Source organism: Anolis carolinensis, chromosome 4, assembly GCF_035594765.1.
Source record: "Anolis carolinensis isolate JA03-04 chromosome 4, rAnoCar3.1.pri, whole genome shotgun sequence".
Classification (NCBI taxonomy): domain Eukaryota; kingdom Metazoa; phylum Chordata; class Lepidosauria; order Squamata; family Dactyloidae; genus Anolis; species Anolis carolinensis.
The window spans coordinates 55,947,566-55,966,701 of NC_085844.1; the positions used below are offsets into that span (position 1 = coordinate 55,947,566).

The 19,136-nt window shown below is 39.7% G+C and overlaps 1 long non-coding RNA gene across 1 annotated transcript; it reads right to left on the bottom strand.

Annotated features, from left to right (window-relative positions):
• Window positions 1-820: 820 nt before the first annotated feature.
• On the bottom strand, window positions 821-15,136 carry LOC134298672 (uncharacterized). The gene is made up of 3 exons (XR_010005779.1): window positions 15,030-15,136; window positions 13,604-13,723; window positions 821-1,140 (listed from the first exon to the last, which is right to left on the bottom strand). It is a non-coding gene; the product is annotated as an uncharacterized LOC134298672 (long non-coding RNA).
• Between the last annotated feature and the right edge of the window lie 4,000 nt (window positions 15,137-19,136).

A 19,136-nucleotide genomic window follows, 5' to 3' on the forward strand; every position in this document is an offset into this window, starting at 1 on the left:
ACACCAATCAAAACATCATTTTGCAGTAAATCCACATGCAAATTATTCGCCCCTACTTCAGTTTGTTTACTTATTTTTTTTAAAGAAACATTCAGTGAATGGTTAGCTGTTAATGGAGAAGGGAAGATTAAGAAACAAAAACAGTAGCTTCAATCCATCATTAGGGAATTAATCAATTGGCAACCAGTGCAGGCTGCTATTTAGATCTGTGGCCTGAACAGCTTAATTGGGAGAAGCATGTTAAAAGGTCTAGAATGATGTTCAAAGGAGCATAAATACTGTAGTACATTTTGGACTTCTCATCTGACTTTGATTTTAACAGCTTCTACGCCAGACAGTTGTGTGTATGTGGAGTGGGGGGAAGACATTGTAGGTCTCATTAGAATTTTCTTTCTTGACATCACAACAAAGGGTCATTTACTTCATTTTTTAAAAAGTAAACAAAAATAGATGAAACAGGGTTGTAGTTTCAAATGCTCACTGTGTCAGAAACTAATTTTTTTAAATGAGCATTTATCTATTGAGGAAGCAAATAAAGAAAACCAGGAAAGTGGATTTTAATTTTTATATATATATACACACACACACACACACACACACACACACACACACATACATACACACACACACAGTCTCCAGATGCATTGAGCAACAACTTTCATTAGCTAGTTGGGGATAATGGAACTGATAGTCAAATACATCTCAGAAGGCACCAGGTTGAAGTTTATGTTGCATGTTCCTGACCTTCCCTGGTAATGAGGAATCAGGGAAGTACTATCTGGATTTAGTTTTCCTTCGAGAAGGGAGGATACTGAAGATGTGCAGCAGGTATTATATTTGCTTATTTAAATGGAAACAAATAGAGCACAGATGAAGACAAGGAATGAGATCATATTTTTAGGCATACCCAACTACTAACACCAATCATACCTCTTGGAGTCGTGGCAAGAGAGATGAAGATTTGAAGAGAACCAAAACTGAGGAACCATCTGCACTGCCATATAGTGCAGTTTGAAACTGTGATATATGGTCAATGTAGACTCAGTTCTCATAGACCCAGGTGGAACCATGCAGAAAAACAGTGCAGCTGATTGAAGGTCAACAGTCAACTTCTTCTTTCTTTCTCCTTAATTGAATTATCTGTTGCAATAAACAAACAAACAAATAAACAAAAAAGAAGTGTTTGAGAAAGCATGAAAGGGTATCAAATGGGCAAAAAATGTTATCTGCATGTCATTCTCTACCAGTACCGTTACAACCATAAGATCAGGGAGCTTGATTACAAAATAAAAACCTCTTTGGGTTGAAGCACCAATGAATGTCTGGTGTCCAGAGACAGGACACCAAACATTCATAGGTGCTTCCCTTCTGTACAAGTGAATGTCATATTATTTTGAAAAGACAATAATGTGTAAACTCTTCATATGTCCAAACAAGAAAATGAAATGCATCAGCTATTAAAGGCCTGAAGCCATCTGCCATTCCCAAAAAAGACTAAATGTAATTTGCCTAATTTATTTGACTTACTTTTGTGTTATTTTAGTGTCATGCAATTCAGTTATTAATTCAGAGAATCCATTATAGTTGGGACTAACAGCTGGATTGAACCCAAATGCATGGAGGTCTTATACACAGAGCCTGATCTACGCCTGAGTTTTTCCAAGGACATCTGTCTTTGGGAATGAGTAGAATGACACATTTCAACTTCTCTGGTTTATTTTATTGTTTGAAAATATGGTCCAGATCAAGAAGAGAACAGCATGGCTTCAGCACCTGTCTGCCATTAGGACAATCTGGTCTCTATCTTTGAGATATATCATTTCAACCCAATTGGAAACACACTTTTCATTACTAAGAGAAAATGTTCCATGTGGTTACCTACCACAGTGCAAACACAATGCTGCCAGAAGATGTTCAAACACAATTGCTCAGCTTCGGGGCCCTAAATGTTTTAACATCTCCAAGAGACAGCACCCTGACAATGTAAGTAAGCCCAACAAACCTTATAAATGTATTGTACATGACGTTTATTTTGGAGCAAACATGTTGCCCTGCATTCCAGACCCCTGGAGGCAATGTGCCATCCTCTTTATTCATCAAGAGTATGCCCAAATCCCAGTGTTGGCTGATCTGCAGGTGGTCCACATGTTCTCTGTCTCTGAAAGAAAAGTCAGGAGGCAGCCTTTCGAATGTATCCAAACAATACTGTTGCTGGACAAACACCAGTTTCAAGATGTTTTACAAAAGTAATGTTTGATTAATATTCAGTCCTTGCTGCCACGGTACAGAAAGACGTATCTTAAGCTGGACAATAAAAAACAGATCTAGTTTGACTCAGTTTTTTATGTACCATATTTTGGGAAACCTAGAGCCAGATTTCTGTTTTAAGTTGACGCTAGAATAACAACAGATATGCATGGATGCAGCCAAGACTGAAATCTGATTTCCTAATCAAAATGAACTTCTTTCTCTCATGTTTGACCTATGCTCCTTAAAACAGTTGGACATTTCTCCATAGCCTAATTATTTGTAGAGAGCCAGCGTGATGCAGTAGTTTGATCATGGGACAATGATTCTAGGAATCAGGATTTGAATCCTCTCTTGACTATGGAAATCCACTGAATGGTCTTGGGCAAATTGCACTCTCTCGGCCTCAGAGGATGGCAAATGCAACCCTCCTCTGAACAAATTTTGCCAAGAAAACCCCATAATAGGTTTGCATTAGAGTCACTGTAAGTTAGAAATAACTAAAAGGCACACAACAGCAGTTATGTCTTGGTCAAATCTCATAGCATAAATCCCATTTAGCTGCTTTACCCTAAAAAGCAATATCCAAAAAGCCATTTAGATGGCAGAATTCAGAGGGAGGCAATTGTTGTTCAGAGGCCAGCAATTTTCCATTTGGACAAGTTCTTCAGGACCTACTTTCCTTGCTTTATCATATGATTATTTATTTATTTATTTATTTATTTATTTATTTATTTATTTATTTATTTATTTACAGTATTTATATTCTGCCCTTCTCACCTCGAAGGGGACTCAGGGTGGATCACATTACACATATAAGGCAAACATTCAATGCCATAACATAGAACAGAGACAGAGACAGACGCAGGCATGGGCTGGCCTCGAACTCATGACCTCTTGGTCAGAATGATTTGTTGCAGCTGGCTGCTAACCAGCCTGGGCCACAGCCCGGCCTATTAAATTCATACTAATTATTAAATAATTTTTTCTATATTTATGTAATTATTATTACATTTAATTTATACACGTACATTGAATATTATCTTTATTTATATCCCACTTGTTCTCTCCACAAGGAGATTGTTTGTTATTCACGTTAACTGAGATATATGTCAGGCCATTAATAGGGTTTTCTTGGCAAGATTTATTCCATTGTGTTCCTGACTGAGAGACTGGCAGAAGGTTACACATTGGGGTACCATGGATGGGCAGGCATGTGAACCCTGGTATCTCAGAGATCTAGTTGAACACTATAACCACCCCATTGGCTTTGTGACAAATATTTCCATAGGCTAGATGTCAACTGTGAAAATGCTTTCTCTCCTGTGCTGGCTCTTATCATTTCAATATAATGAATATTAAATACAATAGCATCCTGTTAGTTAATTACGCTGACATAAGTTCAACCCATATCTGCATAACTACTGTTTTTGGTTGTTGAGATCAGAATTCCTTATCTCACTCAGTGACCGAAATGCCACATAACCCTATCTTCAGCATGCTCTCTGTCCCTCATATTGTATGTGGAAATGGAGAATGCGAGTGACTGTCTGTATCCCTATAACCTAACAACAATGACATCATTCTCTAGGATGCTCATATAGCCCCTTGGAAATTTGGGGAAATGCCTTTGCTATCCTGCACCTAGCCTAAAGACATAGCAAGATGCTTCTCAAGCATTATCTGCTCTCCAACAGCTACTGCATGGCCATGTTGGAGGCAGCCAGCATGAAAAAGTGGGTTTATAGGAAGAAGAGACAGGACAGCATTATGTTATGTTTCTGCGATGCAGTATCTCAATATTATCTACCTGATTATAGAAAATGCAGTTTCTTTCTTCATTGACTAGAGTGTATTAGAGATTGCACCTGAGTACCAGCAAAAATGTGCAGTCAGTTTTAAAAATCCACAGACCACTAGGAAGGCTACTAAAAAGGACTCTGGGACTACCTTCTGACAACTCTTGGTATATGTGAATAATCAGACTGAGAATCAGTACACTTAAGCTCTTTAAAGTTCACTGTCCAGCCCTACCATTAGGCAGAATGAAGCAAGCATCTCAGGCACTAAGTGCTGGAGGTAAACCTTTCCTACTTACTGCTGACAACTCCTCACTGTTAAAAGATGGAGCTGTGTATCTCTTGCAAACTGTTCTGAACCCCCTGGACTAGTTCACTGTCTCAGATGCAGCAGAGGACACTATCCCCACCGCTGTGTGGAAGTAAAATTCAGCTGCCAATCCAGTTGATGTCTGCACATGAAGTGGGGGAAAGGATGATATCTTCTCATTTGCCTGAGGCAACAATATGTCTTGAGTTGACCCAACTCACTACTAATATGGCTGGTGCTGGGTTTACAAAAAACTCCAGAACTCACACCAGATCTGTCACACAGCTCAGTAGTTCACAGGTCCTCGAGGGGAACTCTGAGAACTAAAGCAGAACCATTTCAGCATAGAGGACTTGTGCAATCGATGCTATGAATGGATACTGAACCAATGGATTCCACCACCCATATCTGGAAAAAAATTAAACCTAAAAAGCAAACGTTTTTTTTTTTTTTTGTCATTTTACTACATCACTGAATATAATGGGACTTGAGCATCCACAGTTTTTGGTATCCACGGGGCTCCTGGAACCAAACTGCAACGGATACCAGGAGCCAGCTGCATAATATAAGGGAGGAAATCACTCATCACAAAATATAAAAAGTAAAGAAATCAGCAACCCAAATGCACAAAGGAAGCAACATTATTACAGCATCACTAACCAGCATAGCCAGGTAAAACATTTCTCCCCATCTCCAAACAGGGCAACCTCTGAGAGTTGTGGGACTTAATGTATTTTTCTACTTGGATTTTCCCCTCCCTGTTTTATTTATGACTTTTTTATTTGTTACCTACCTTGAGTGTTCAGCATATGTTGGGCTATAAATTTAAATAAATAATACCATAGCAAGCGCTCTCTTGCTCCCAGGCCATTAGAGCATTTCAAGGCTCATTCTTCCTTACTAGTTTCAACTCTCCAATCGCAGAAGACTTTCGTCTAAGCAGAAAAGCTATGGAACAAGACAAAGGGAAAATGGAAAGCATGGCAGAGGCATGAAATGGGAACATAGCAGCATGTCTTCACCTCTTCTGCAGTCCCCCCGCCCAATCACAATTTTTAACCACATATGTACTCTCAGTGTCCCAGGCTAACTACAAAGCCCTTCTGAAATGCACAAGACAAATAACAATGTCAGTCAAGAACAGTAACTGAAGCTAAGTGGCAACTCACTGTGCACAAAGGTAGAACAATAAAGTAAGCACGTGACGGAGATCCTTTGAGGGCTGGTGTTACGGCTGTATTTTTTGGCTTTAAGAGAAACAGCAGTCTTCAGTCGCTAACATCAGTAGCACTGGGTGAAATACACAAGTTGGACTGCGGAGGAAATCTGCGACATTTCATCAGACATGTTTTGTGAACCCTCAGTCCCAGAAACAGGCATCTCTTAACAAAAGCAACCAGCCTACTCCATGCCATGCCATCCTAAAATTGCGTGATCTAATTCAAATATTGGGCAGTACCTGTTAAGTGAAAAGGTACAGCCCGCTGTTCTTTTTTATTGAATCACCATCACCATTTGTTTGCCTTTCCGTTTTCTCTCTTGTATCAGTTGTCCAACTGCCCTGCCCTTGCTGAATTCTTCTGCAAGCTTTATATGGCCCCCTCTCCATACCTTTGCTTTTCAAATGTACAGTCTAAGCAGTAAAATGGATTTATTAATGAAGCACATTTTTTGATCTGGCGGCTTTTACAAGCCTTTTTCCTGTGCATTTAGCTCCATCTTGGAATGCAGGCATTGGAATGCAATCTTCCTCATTTCTATGCCATAAAAATCCTACCAACCGATTTGGTGAAGCTGTGATTCCATACCCAGAACAGGCCAGGGACAGACATAAATATACTTAGTTCAATTGGCAATCCTATAGATGAGTTTATCCCATTTTATTTTGTCAACAACCATGTTAGATAGTCTGAAAAACAGATTCAAACCCAGTCACTATCATTCAGTTCCAAACTTCCAGACGGTGTTCGAAATCCATCTGTCATAACTCTGCGTCCCACAAAGAATAAGCACCACACCAGACATAATGTCTAATATTATTTCTCCTGTTTATGTGAAAAGAGAGAACATCTTCGTTTGTAGAATCGTGCTAAAGCATGAGTAAAAAAACTTGGGCCTTCCAGATACTTTGACCACAACAATTCCTTAGCATTGGACATATTAACTAAAAATATATGGAGGGCTAAAGTTTCTTCCTCTGGAAGGGAAAACTACACAGAATCATATATGGATTTGTAAGTGGAATTTTTGCATACATGTAACTCCCTCCCCAGTGATATCTGGCAGGTTCCATCCCTTCTGAGTTTTAGGAAAAAAGTAAAGACTTGGCTTTGTGAGCAGGCGATTGATGAGTGAATTCTGTTGGCTCGACTCGGTCCGGATTAAGGTTTATGTATAAGGTCTTGTGGATGAATGGCTCAAGTATTTTATAATGTATGGTTTTAAATCTATTTATTGTATTTTGTTAAATTACCTAATTATTGGGTTGTTGTATGTCTTTCAGGCTGTGTGGCCATGTTCCAGAAGTATTCTCTCCTGACGTTTCGCCCACATCTATGGCAGGCATCCTCAGAGGCTGTGAGGTATGGATAAACTAGGCGAGTCCAGATATATATTTTCTCCTTTCCTTGCCTAGTTTGATAGAATTTGATAGAAAAAGTAGTTCAATATGCAGTAATGCTATGTAGTAATTACTGTATTTACGAATTTGGCACCAAAATATCACGATGTATTGAAAACATTGACTACAAAAATGTGTTGGATAATCCAGAACGTTGGATAAGTGAGACTACTGTATATGTATCCAGTAGAGCAATATTTCTCAAACTCTGCTCTTCCAGATGTTTTGGACTTCAGCTCCCACAATTCCAGATGGCTGGGATTTCTCAGAGCTGAAGTCCAAAACAACTGGAAGAGCAGAGTTTGAGAAATATTGCAGTAGAGCAGTGGTTCTCAACCTGTGGGTCCCCAGATGTTTTGACCTTCAACTCCCAAAACTCCAAACAGCTGGTAAACTGGCTGGGATTTCTGGGAGTTGTAGGCCAAAACACCTGGGGACCCACAGCTTGAGAACCACTGCAGTAAAGGATTGGTGTTACATTACTACATAGCAGAGCCAACAAAGTAATGGTTGCAAAATAGGGATAATGTGCTTTGATTATGTTAGACATCAGGCATCAGTGCGTATAAAGAACTCTTGCAACTATCCTGATATCTGCAATTCACTAACACAGTTTCTTTGTGTCAGTGCTACTTTACTAAGTACAGTAGAGTGTCACTTATCCAACATAAACGGGCCGGCCGAATGTTGGATAAGCGAATATGTTGGATAATAAGGAGGGATTAAGGAAAAGCCTATTAAACATCAAATTAGGTTATGATTTTACAAATTAAGCACCAAAACATCATGTTAGACAACTAATTTGACAGAAAAAGTAGTTCAATACGCAATAATGCTATGTAGTAATTACTGTATTTACGAATTTAGCACCAAAATATCACGATGTATTGAAAACATTGACTACAAAAATGTGTTGGATAATCCAGAACGTTGGATAAGCGAGTGTTGGATAAGTGAGACTCTACTGTATGTGTAAAGTTATGTTAAGTAAAATGGGATCTACGGTTCTGGCAATTGTTTATACATTTTACTATTGCTTTTTAAAAAATTTATTCATGGACCTGCAGTGGCGCAATAGGTTAAACCCTTGTGCCGGCTGAATTGCTGACCTGAAGGTTAGGTTGCTGACCTGAAGGTTGCTGGTACGAATCCACAAGACGAAGTGAGCTCCCGTCTGTCAGCTCTAGTTTCTCATGCGGGGACATGAGTGAAGCCTCTCAGCTATCACATCTGGGCGTCCCCCAGGCAACATCTCTGTAGACGGCCAATACTCTCACACCAGAAGCGACTTGCAGTATGTTCTCAAGTCACTTCTGACACGATAAAAATAAATTCATTCTGGGTGTAATATTCTGTAGACATCCTTAAGTCCCAATATTGAGGAAAGGGTGAGCTATAAATGAATTTATATTATTAATTTCTTTTCTTCATTAGACAGTGTATTTGATTATGAACCAGTATTGCAAGTAAAGCTAATTCTGTATATTTTGTAACACATGACTCTGTTTCTTACAATGTGTTCTTTTCCCTGCTAAACTTTGTGAAAGTGAGAAGGCATGGAAGTAGTTGCTGTTCAGCTTCTGCCTTCCCAATTCAATTACTCTGCTTGAGAAATCCATTACTCTCTTGGACATTTCCCAACAGCATGATGTTCAAGAAAATCTTCCTGCTATGTAGCCTTTCCTACTATGCAATCACAACTCTAGTGTAGAAGATGCCTAGCAGAAATCAGTATGCAAGATTGTACCAAAATAGATGGTTCCATTTTATACCAACTATTTCTCTTTTTCCTTTCCTAATGCCTTGATGTGGCACTTGCCTCATGTACACAGAGTAGTGGCACACCATTTGGTTATATGGATCTGATGTTTAGAATGAGTCATAAAACCACCCCATTGATACCAGCTGATTTATTACACTGCTGCATTGGAGCTATGCTTTGACAGTTCCCAAACACCTTTGTTGGTATCCAATTCATGCAATTTTCTGGGATCGCACATAAAATTTTGAAGTCTTCATGTTAGCAGGATGTTTTCTATGACATTTCCTGCGACATTTTCTCACTTGTAAAATTACAGTTGATCAAATTGGCAAGAAGGAGATCTCCAAATATTTTCCCCACAACACTGTCAATCTTGATCAGCTTTAAAGCATCCCCAATCTACACTTCTTCAGCACAACCACCACGGCTAAATCATTCCTCGATGAACTACCGCAATCTATGAATCACCTTATCAACCCAGGATGCTTCCCCTCATCTCCAAAACCCAATACCCTGCTCTGTGATAAATGACTGGCCTCTCAGCTATAATTCTCCATGTTTAATATAATATAAAATTATGTGTCATGCATATTATATGGACACAGGCACTCTCTATTAATAGAAATTAATGCTTTTGCTACCAGATTGTACTTGGGTTGCCTCTGACAGATGAAGCAAAGCAAAAGGCTGGGAGGAGCATATTTGATTCACAATAAACAGATACCAAGATTTATGATCAAAATAGAACATCTTAATGATTTACCATAGCAATGAAACCAATAGGCTGGTGTTTCAATCCGATATCCACAAATTTGTATAATCCTCAGGGTAAAACAATTTAATGTGCTGTCTCTTTTATAGTTACAAAAGGCCTTTCATATGATCAATTATACATAAGAGTCTAATAAATGTAACTTTCTTCATACTAATCACATCTAACTTAAATCCTCTTGTTGGTCTTTGGAGTGTATGTAGCATTCCCCATAAAGTTTTTAGTCTCTGCTCTTAGCAAAAGTTAATATACCCAGAACTTTCAGATAAATCATCAGTACAAGGGTCTTTATACCCACACAACCATCCATACAATTATGGGCCACCTCCTCCTGTGAAAGACCCTGGCTTAATACAATGAACATGCTCTTTTTTGTATTAAGTGGCAGCAGGGCTCTCTTTTGCTGAAAAGGCAAAGTTCTGCAGTGAGACCCATTTATGGGACAAGGATTTCATTTTGAATGATCTTTTACCCAGCAGAAGCATCTCTTTTGAACTATATTCCTACTCTTTTTCTAAGAAGAAGACTACTTCTTCTGGAATGTGTCCAAGACATCTTGGTGCCTGAGGGAAGAAATTCTGACTGGTACACCTGGAATGTTCATTTGATAAAAATATAAATTAAATAACTTAAATGTGACATATCCACTGGTACTCTGAACTGCCACTGGACCTAAATAACGTTTTAACGTACTTACATTCTCTAACTGTTTTTAGTGTGTTTTATTTGTTTTAATGCTATTTGTATGCCACCTGAGATTTTTTAATATAATAATAATATAATAATATTAATAAATCTTTACTTTTACCCTTCCACCATCTCCCCAGGGGGACTTGGAACAGCATCCCAATACAAAAGGGATATTAGTGGCTGGGATTGCCCTGCTCTCCCACTCTCCCCTTGTAGTAGTTAAAGGTTTAGAGAGTTTTTTTTAAAAAAAATACACATATATAATACTATTAGCTGTGCCCAGCCACGCATTGCTGTGGCTTATGGAAATCATTTGTTGGCCAGGTGGAATAGCAGTGAATAGCCTTGCAACCTCAAAGCCAGGTCATTTTCTTCTTATGGGAATCCTTGTTTGGTGAGCTGGAATGCAACGGAATAGGCTTGCTGCTTGGAAGGCTCGGTACTTGCGTTCTAGGGGAATGGTTTTTTATGCTGCTAGAATTGCAAAGAATAGCCTGGCTGCTTCAAAGCCTGGCTGCTTGCTACCTAGGAGAATCTTTGGTTGGTCAGCTTCTTTAGTAGAGAGTAGTATCGCTGCTTCAAAGCCTGGCTGCCTTCTACCAAGGTTAATCCTTTGTTAGTCTGGTTGAATTGCACTGAATAGCCTTGCAGCTTCAATGCCTGACTGTGTTATACCTAGGGGAATCCTTGTTTGGCAAGTTGGAGTAGCACCCTCAATCAAAGAGCCACTTTGAAGCCTGGCTACTTCCTTTGTAGGGGAATCATTGTTTGGCCAGCTTGAATTGCACTGAATAGTCTTGCAGCTTAAAAGCCTGGCCGCTTTCTTCATAGGGGCATCCTTCGTTAGCCAGTTTGAATGAGACAGAGTAGCCTCGTGGCTTCAAAGCCTGGGGGTTTTCAACCGAGGGGAAATCTTGGTTGGCCAGGATGAACAGCACTGAATAGACTTGCTGCTTGCAAGCCTGGCCGCTTTCTACCCTGCAGAATCCTTGGTTGGCCAGGTTGAATAGCAATTAATAGTCTCAATGCGGCAGGTATGAGTGCTGCAATTAGCCACCTTGATTAGCATTTAATGGTCTTGCAGCTTCAAAGCCTTGCTGCTTCCTGCCTGGGGGAATCCTTTGGTGGGAGGTGTTAAATGGCCCTGATTGTTTCCTGTCTGGAATTTCCCTGTTTTCAGAGTGTTGCTCTTTATTTACTGTCCTGATTTTAGAAATTATATCATTCTGTTTTATTATATCACAGTAATTTTTATATATTATATTTATAATCTTATATCATCTGCTTTGAACTGGATTATATGGCAGTGTGGAGTCAAGATAATTCAGTTCAAAGCAGATACTGTGGATTATCTGCCTTGGCATTCTGGATTATATAGTCGTGCAGAAGGGGCTTGAGTCTACACAGCTATATAATCCAGTTCAAATCAGATAATCTGTATTTTATAGGCAGTGTGGAAGAGGCCTAACAACCCTGGCTGTCCCCTGGCACCATTGTGGCCGAGGAGATTGCTAGGAGAAGAAGTGGGCGGGGCCTAAACGGGGCAGGGCCTAACCTTCTGACCAGCAGCCAGGGTTGAAAATGTCTCTTTCTCATCCTCTAATTTGGACTTTATTTTTCTAGGTTTTTTTGTTTGAAAGACATAGATTGGATGACTATATCTTTTGTGGCCAAGTTTGGTGTAATTTGGTTCAGTGGTTTTGTTGTTTACTCAGTCCTACAAACGTACATTATATTTTTATATAGAGAAATACTTTGCTGAAATTGTAAAGTTATTTTACTGAATTAAGCAAAAGAAATACTGGAGCAGTGGAACTGGGAAGTGAGTTACACTCATAACCAAAAGAGTGGTCACTGGACTGCAGAACACTGCAGTATTGCAGTTGTGATCCACTTTGAGAGAGATAGGTGCTGGTAAACTGCCACTAACCCTGACTGTGTGGAATGATTGCATGATGCAATAAAGTCTTTCGTGTTTAGAGCACTGGTTCTCAACCGGAGACCCCCAGATGTTTTTGGCCTTCAACTCCCAGAAATCCTAACAGCTGGTAAACTGTCTGGGATTTATGGGAGTTGTAGGCCAAAAACATCTGGGGACCTCAGGTTGAGAACCACTGATGTAGGAATTCTGTAGTATACAGGGACTGGGAGAAAAGCAGAGGTGTCCAAGTAATATTTGGCTGTGTTTCTGCAGTCAAATGCACATAAAAATGGCATTCTTATAGATCTTCTGTGAAGCTGGAGATATGTTTTGATGGCTGATGTAAAGTTTCAACCTTGCACGAAAAAGGTAATCTTCTTTTCTCCTGACTGCTAGTAGGGCTATTCCAAGACTAAAATGCACCCCATTCACTTCAATATTCACATTTTAATTAGCTTGAGTTTTGATTACATTGACAACTCTATTTCACAAATGCATGATTTATAGGCTTAGTCTTTTTCTCTGTCATGCATGATGACAAATCTGTATGCATAGATCTGGTCACAGTTCTTACCCCATTTGTTGGATGGGTGGGAATATTAAAACAATGCAATTTCTACTTGCCATGCAAGTGAATGTTGTTGGCTCTAGAATGGAAAATGAACTCTTTATACTAATTGCTTAATCTGTTTTGACCACATGTGTCAAATGTCTAATCTGGCCCACCACATCATTTTATGAGGCTCATGAGGCTTTCAATGCCAGGACAACTTAGTTACATTTATACAGTCTTACAATTACAAACAGCCCTTTGAAGGCAACCATAAGGCTGATGTGGCCCTTGGTAAAAATGTTTGACACCCCTGATTTTGACCCAACCCAGTAATCTGCTGCAGTTGCTTTAGTGAAGATAATTATTTATTTATTGTTTATTTAAAACCTTTATATTCTGCCCTTCTCACCACAAAGGGGACTCAGGGCGAAGCACAACATATATTTGGCAAACACTCCACACACAAAAATTATAAATATACACAAACATTAAAATCAATTATATCTACTTTAAAATCAGCTATTTAAACCAACTCATGCTGGATGGATACACAGCAGGTTGAGCAACTGCACTGATTTTACATTCTGTGATCCCGTGATCACAATTCCGCACACCCTCATAATTCTGCCTTTCTGCACTACTGCAGTTCTATAATGTTGGTGATGGTGAGACCCATGCCCCAAGGTAGATGATGGGAATGTATAGGGTCTGAAATCTATTGACAGGTTTTGCCTATCAATAGGTAAGGATGATAGAATCACAGGGAGGCGGCAGACTGCAAGCACAATGCACAAGATTTGCTGCAATGCTGGTTTGCCTGCCTCGTGTTTAAGTCCCAAGTCCTAGATTGAGGCCAGTTTGTCTTTAGGTATCCAGCAGTCAAACAATTCCAGGGTAATTGGCCCTTGATTAGTAATCTAAGCACTTACTTTTGCAAATAAAGTATTCCAGTTTTTGCAGCATGTCCCTTCAACACTGGCATACTGCTCTGAATAGACATGGTGTTTGAAGATGGTTCCTTAAAAGTCTGGCACCTTTTTGAAAACAGGCTGTCAGGAAAGGAAAAATGAACAAGAACATTATAATCTGTTTCGACCATTGTGAGAGGGAGACATCTGGTAGGCCACTTGGATGTCAGCCAGCGATGAAGGCTTCAATTAAAATAATGAACACTTTCTCAGGAGTAGCACCCAACTCATTAAAGTAACCCCCATGTGATTTCTCATGTTATCAAAAGAACATCACTGGAGAAAATACTGACACTAGTGAAGGAGAAATAAGAGGGACAAGCAAAAGAAGATAAATGGATAAAAATTGTATGACTGAATAAAGAGGTTTCTCAGATTTTTTGGCAGAGGTTTAGACTAATCATATAGCCATTTTTGACCATTGTTAGTTATAGAATGAAATTGGCATAAATGGGATGGACATTTTGATCTGTGGCATAGCCCTGTGAATGTGATAGTATGTTAGCAACACGGCTTATCACATTGCTTCAAATGTTAGAAGAAGGTTAAACTAGGACATATAAATGATTGACTATATAGGCCAGTTAAGTGAATCACAAAAGCCCTATGCTAAATATCTCTCCAAACTTTCCTAACTCAAGTTACATATGTAACTGTATAGTATTGGTAGGATTTTGCCCAGTGCCAACATTTAAATGCTAAATCAAAGTATAATGTTTCAGTATTTTTATTCAGAAAGAATTACACAGAGCAGGAAAATATACAGTAGAATGATGGTCATTTTATTGTAATTGGGTGAAGAATACAGATTAAATACTTGCATTATTATGTCTTACACATTTCTGTGTGGAAGAGGGATATTTCCTCATTGTTCTAATACCCACCCAGTAGAATGACACTTGCATGAACACACTCTGAATCAGGCCTCAGGTTCTGCCTGGTCAACTACTAAGAACACATTTTTTAAGCTTTGGCTTTTATTCAGCCATGGTTGGATCACGTTCAACAATACCATGCTTGCATCTTTGCTAGGTTATTTTACTGTTTTAAAGTGGTATTTTAAAGCTTTTGGATGTGTGGGAAAATTTGTGGGATAATGACATAGAAAATGTCAACCATAAAAATAACAACAATAAGGAGTATATATGTTAGAAATATTATAAGTAGTGAAGTGGGTGGAGCAATAGATTTTGGACGAATGAATGATTATCTGAGGCCGATCCAACATTGTATATGTTGTATCGGCCCTGGTCTGGGTTACACAGGGACTCCCCTAGTTGCTGAACAGGCAGGAGAGAGTCCCAGTTCCAGCCCCAGTGCTGGACCACTTGAAGGTCTTCTTAATTGTCCCCTCACACTCTCCATGTCACAGCAACACCAGTCATACCTATCAGCCATCACCTGCAGTGACATTGGCCAGGGCAATTAGGTGAGAAGGGGGGGGGGAGAAATCATATTTCCTCTCTCCCCTCCTTTCCCATGCTTCCTGTCACCTTGGTCAAACATCACTGCCACAACAGTGGACAAGTAAGACCTGTGTCACGGCTGAAGACCATTGTGACATGGAGGGTAGGAGGGGATGGAGACTGCCCTTCATGTCCCCAGGCTACCCAAGGATGGGAAACATGGAATGGCAGTGAGAACAGTTGCAGCCAGCTTCATTCCAGAACCTGTCCAACTGTTCAGACAGACCCAAAGAAAGGGGATAATCTGAATTCTGTGTCAGAATGCAAACTATTGCCAATTTTAGTTAATGCAGGGCAAGGATGCATTCAGATGACTTTGCCCCATGTTACCCCAGAACAACTCCATGTGGTGTTTGGCCACCATGGGGCTGATCCAGCCCTACACTGACCCAAATGGTCAGTATAGATATGCCCTGTGATTCTAAAGAACAGACTTTGAATCCTTCCTTGGTCATGAAATCCACTGGTCATGAAATCCCATCTACAGTGGGGAAGTCATGCTGTCTTAGCATCAAAGGAAGGTCATTATAAATCTCTTCTAAAAAATCTTACCAAGCCCCCACTCCCTGCATGATAGGCTCATGTTAGGATCACCATAGGTCAGAACTGAATTGAAGGCACATGATAACAACAACAAAAAAGTATGAAACCAAGTTTCAGTTTTCTGAAAGAATGAGGAATTAAGTATGCAATGAAATATTCTGTGGAAGAATGCAACAAGATGAAGCGACTATATAGACATGATATAAGGAAAACATTAGAAATTAGTATTGGAAATCATTAGCTTATCACAATATGATGAACAGAAAGCAACCATTATTCAGGCTTTTACAATATTAATGTGCAAACACACTACAGTGTGCTATATCTATGTACTATTAAACCAAAAAATCTATCTCATGCATAGTGCGTGGATATAAATATTCATAATTAGAAGAAAGTACTTATTTTTGAGAAGAACAAATCATAATACCATGGTTGTCAAGAATTGATAAAAGTGTCATTCAGACTGTCATCTGAAGACAATTATACAGGGATGGGATATTGTACAGCAGTTTATGTGCATTTATTGTATAAGTATTGCTCATTATTAGTGTACGGTATTATATGTGAATTAGACAGTTATTCTGATACATATGCTTGAATTGTTCTGTAATCTAGGATATGGTTATGTTCTTTAGACATCTCTGTATGACTATATGTGTACAATTCTTTATGTTATTTAATGATACATTCATTTGGTACAATCGTGCAGATGTATCAGCATTGTAAGAAGTCCATCACAGTCAAAGCCTGAAACTGAATCTAAACTTGCTTGAAGATTAGACAGTTATAGCAGTATCCAGGGATGGGCAATCCCCACCCATTTTGCAGAATAACGTTGCAGCAAAGTTAGACACAGAACATTATTCTCTCTAGGCCATTTGTAATGACAAATATAAGCAAAGCCTTAGCAACTCTACAAGTGCTTAATAAATACTGAGCTGAACCATGCTTGCCTAATTTGGAGCTGTGGTCATCTAGTAATGGGGCAAGCAAGGTTTAAATTAGAGGCTAGGCATACCAGAATGCAGCTGCTAATGAGCCAGCACAGAAGTTCCTTCTCAAGCTCATTTGGAGTTTGTAATGGCAACTGGTTCATGACATTGTGAGGTCATTACAGTGGCCAAATTATTTTAGTGCAGCTCTTCGGAGACCTTGTTATGAAGCCAGTGTGAGGTGATATTACAATGGTGAAATTATTTCAAGGCACACTGTGGAGAAAGCGCCACTACAATGCTCTTAGGGTAAAACTGCACTGTAAGATTACAATCTGAAGCGAGAGTGCAATGCAAGTCTGTGGAGATTAGACTCAATTATGATGTCAAAACAAAATGAAAAAATGTCAATGCAAGTTATACCATTAAGGTCGAGACTTAAACCTAGGAAAGCTCTGCATTAAAACTGCCACATTACTTTTAAATCACACACTTGTGCTTAGGTGTTGCCGCATGCACGTGGAATGTTTTGTTCAACAGTCTCACACCACTGGGACATCGAGATGTACCACAGATGTTCACTGTAGCTATAATGTGCAGGTGTTGACTGATTACCCTAACTAGAAAAAATATCCAAGCAAATTTAGCATTATAACATTGCAGCTCTAAGATAGCAAGGCGATACACACCACAGTAGGTCTGCTTGGAATTGTGCTTCTTTGCCACACAGTATCAAGAGACTATCTTTTATCATTTTATGACCTGAATTTTGGATCTAAATTATGAATACTCCAGCGCATTTCAGACTTATACTTCATTATCTAGTGAAAAAATTAAATCAGTAGATGATTGTGCAAATAAAATCACATTGCGTCATATTTTCAACACTGGTGGCCACAAAAGAATATTCATAAAGAGATGTAATCTCAGCTGAGCATCCCTTATCTGGATTTCCAAAATGATCTATCATGATCACCTCTACACTGGCCTTACATGTAAGGATCTGATCGCAGATTCTCTGCTTATTCCAGATTATATGGCAGTGGAGACTATTATAATCCAGTTTAAAGCAGATAACCTGGGATCAGATCTGGGATATAAGGGTAGTGTAGAAGGGGCCATAGTGGAAGTCCACTAGAATTGACAACCAACATGCTACATCACACATCCCATACACTTCAACAGCATGGCAGCATGAAGGCACTGGGCATTTTTTTTTTCATGATAGTCCTGTGTCTATCTTGCATACTGGAAGTCTCAGCTCAAACTATGTGTTACTTTGAAATAGGCGTTTATTTCCCACCCCCACCCCCACCCCCACACACACACATATTTTTCAAAACCAATTAAAGATTAGGGATGGAATAATCTACCAGTTTCATTTTGTCCCACATTCAACATTTTATTCTTTTGGAGTAAGATTTTTCAGATTTGATTAAATTCTTCAAATAGAAACTGAGACAACATTCTCAGCACTAGCCATATTCAATAGATACACGTAGAATCATAGAATAGTAGAGTTGGAAGAGACCTCATGGGCCATCCAGTCCAACCCCCCGCTAAGAAGCAGGAAATCGCATTCAAAGCACCCCCGACAGATGGCCATCCAGCCTCTGCTTAAAAGCCTCCAAAGAAGGAGCCTCCACCACAGCCCAGGGGAGAGAGTTCCACTGCTGAACAGCTCTCACAGTGAGGAAGTTCTTCCTGATGTTCAGGTGGAATCTCCTTTCCTGTAGTTTGAAGCCATTGTTCCGTGTCCTAGTCTGCAGGGCAGCAGAAAACAAGCTTGCTCCCTCCTCCCTATGACTTCCCTTCACGTATTTGTACATGGCTATCATGTCTCCTCTCAGCCTTCTCTTCTGCAGGGTAAACATGCCCAGCTCTTTAAGCTGCTCCTCATAGGGCTTGTTCTCCAGACCCTTAATCATTTTAGTCGCCCTCCTCTGGACGCTTTCCAGCTTGTCAACATCTCTCTTCAATTGCAGTGCCCAAAATTGGACACAGTATTCCAGGTGTGGTCACGTGTTTCAGATATAGCTCGGGGTGAGTGGGGGCGAGAGTGTTCTTCTTGCCAATAAAATTTTCCTTTAGTCCTCCAATGTCTACAGTGACAAAGGCACAATCCATTCCCTTTTCTCAGCACTGATGAGTGCAGGGAAAAGGTGATGGTCCCCTGTGAATGGTAGATGGGTCCAAATTGGACCTGATCCAACTGTCTACATGGCTCCAAAGATGTGACATACCCAGTCCAGAGTTTCCAGCAGACTCCAGGGCTTCCTCCCCAATTTGCCTGAAGCAGGGCAGAGTTGGTTTAACCAAGGATAATCCAGGATACTCACCAGAAACAAAGGAACATCATGAAGCCAATCAAAAACCTACTCAAAGCAAATTCATGCCCATTTAGACTCACCCCGTGGAGAAAACTGTCATCTTCTGCCTGCCATTTAGGTGTTAAAATAAGGACATTCTCAAGGGAAATGGGGAGGAAGGAAGGAAGGAAATGGGAAGCTACAGTACAGTGTTCCCTCACTACTTCGCGGATTCGCTATT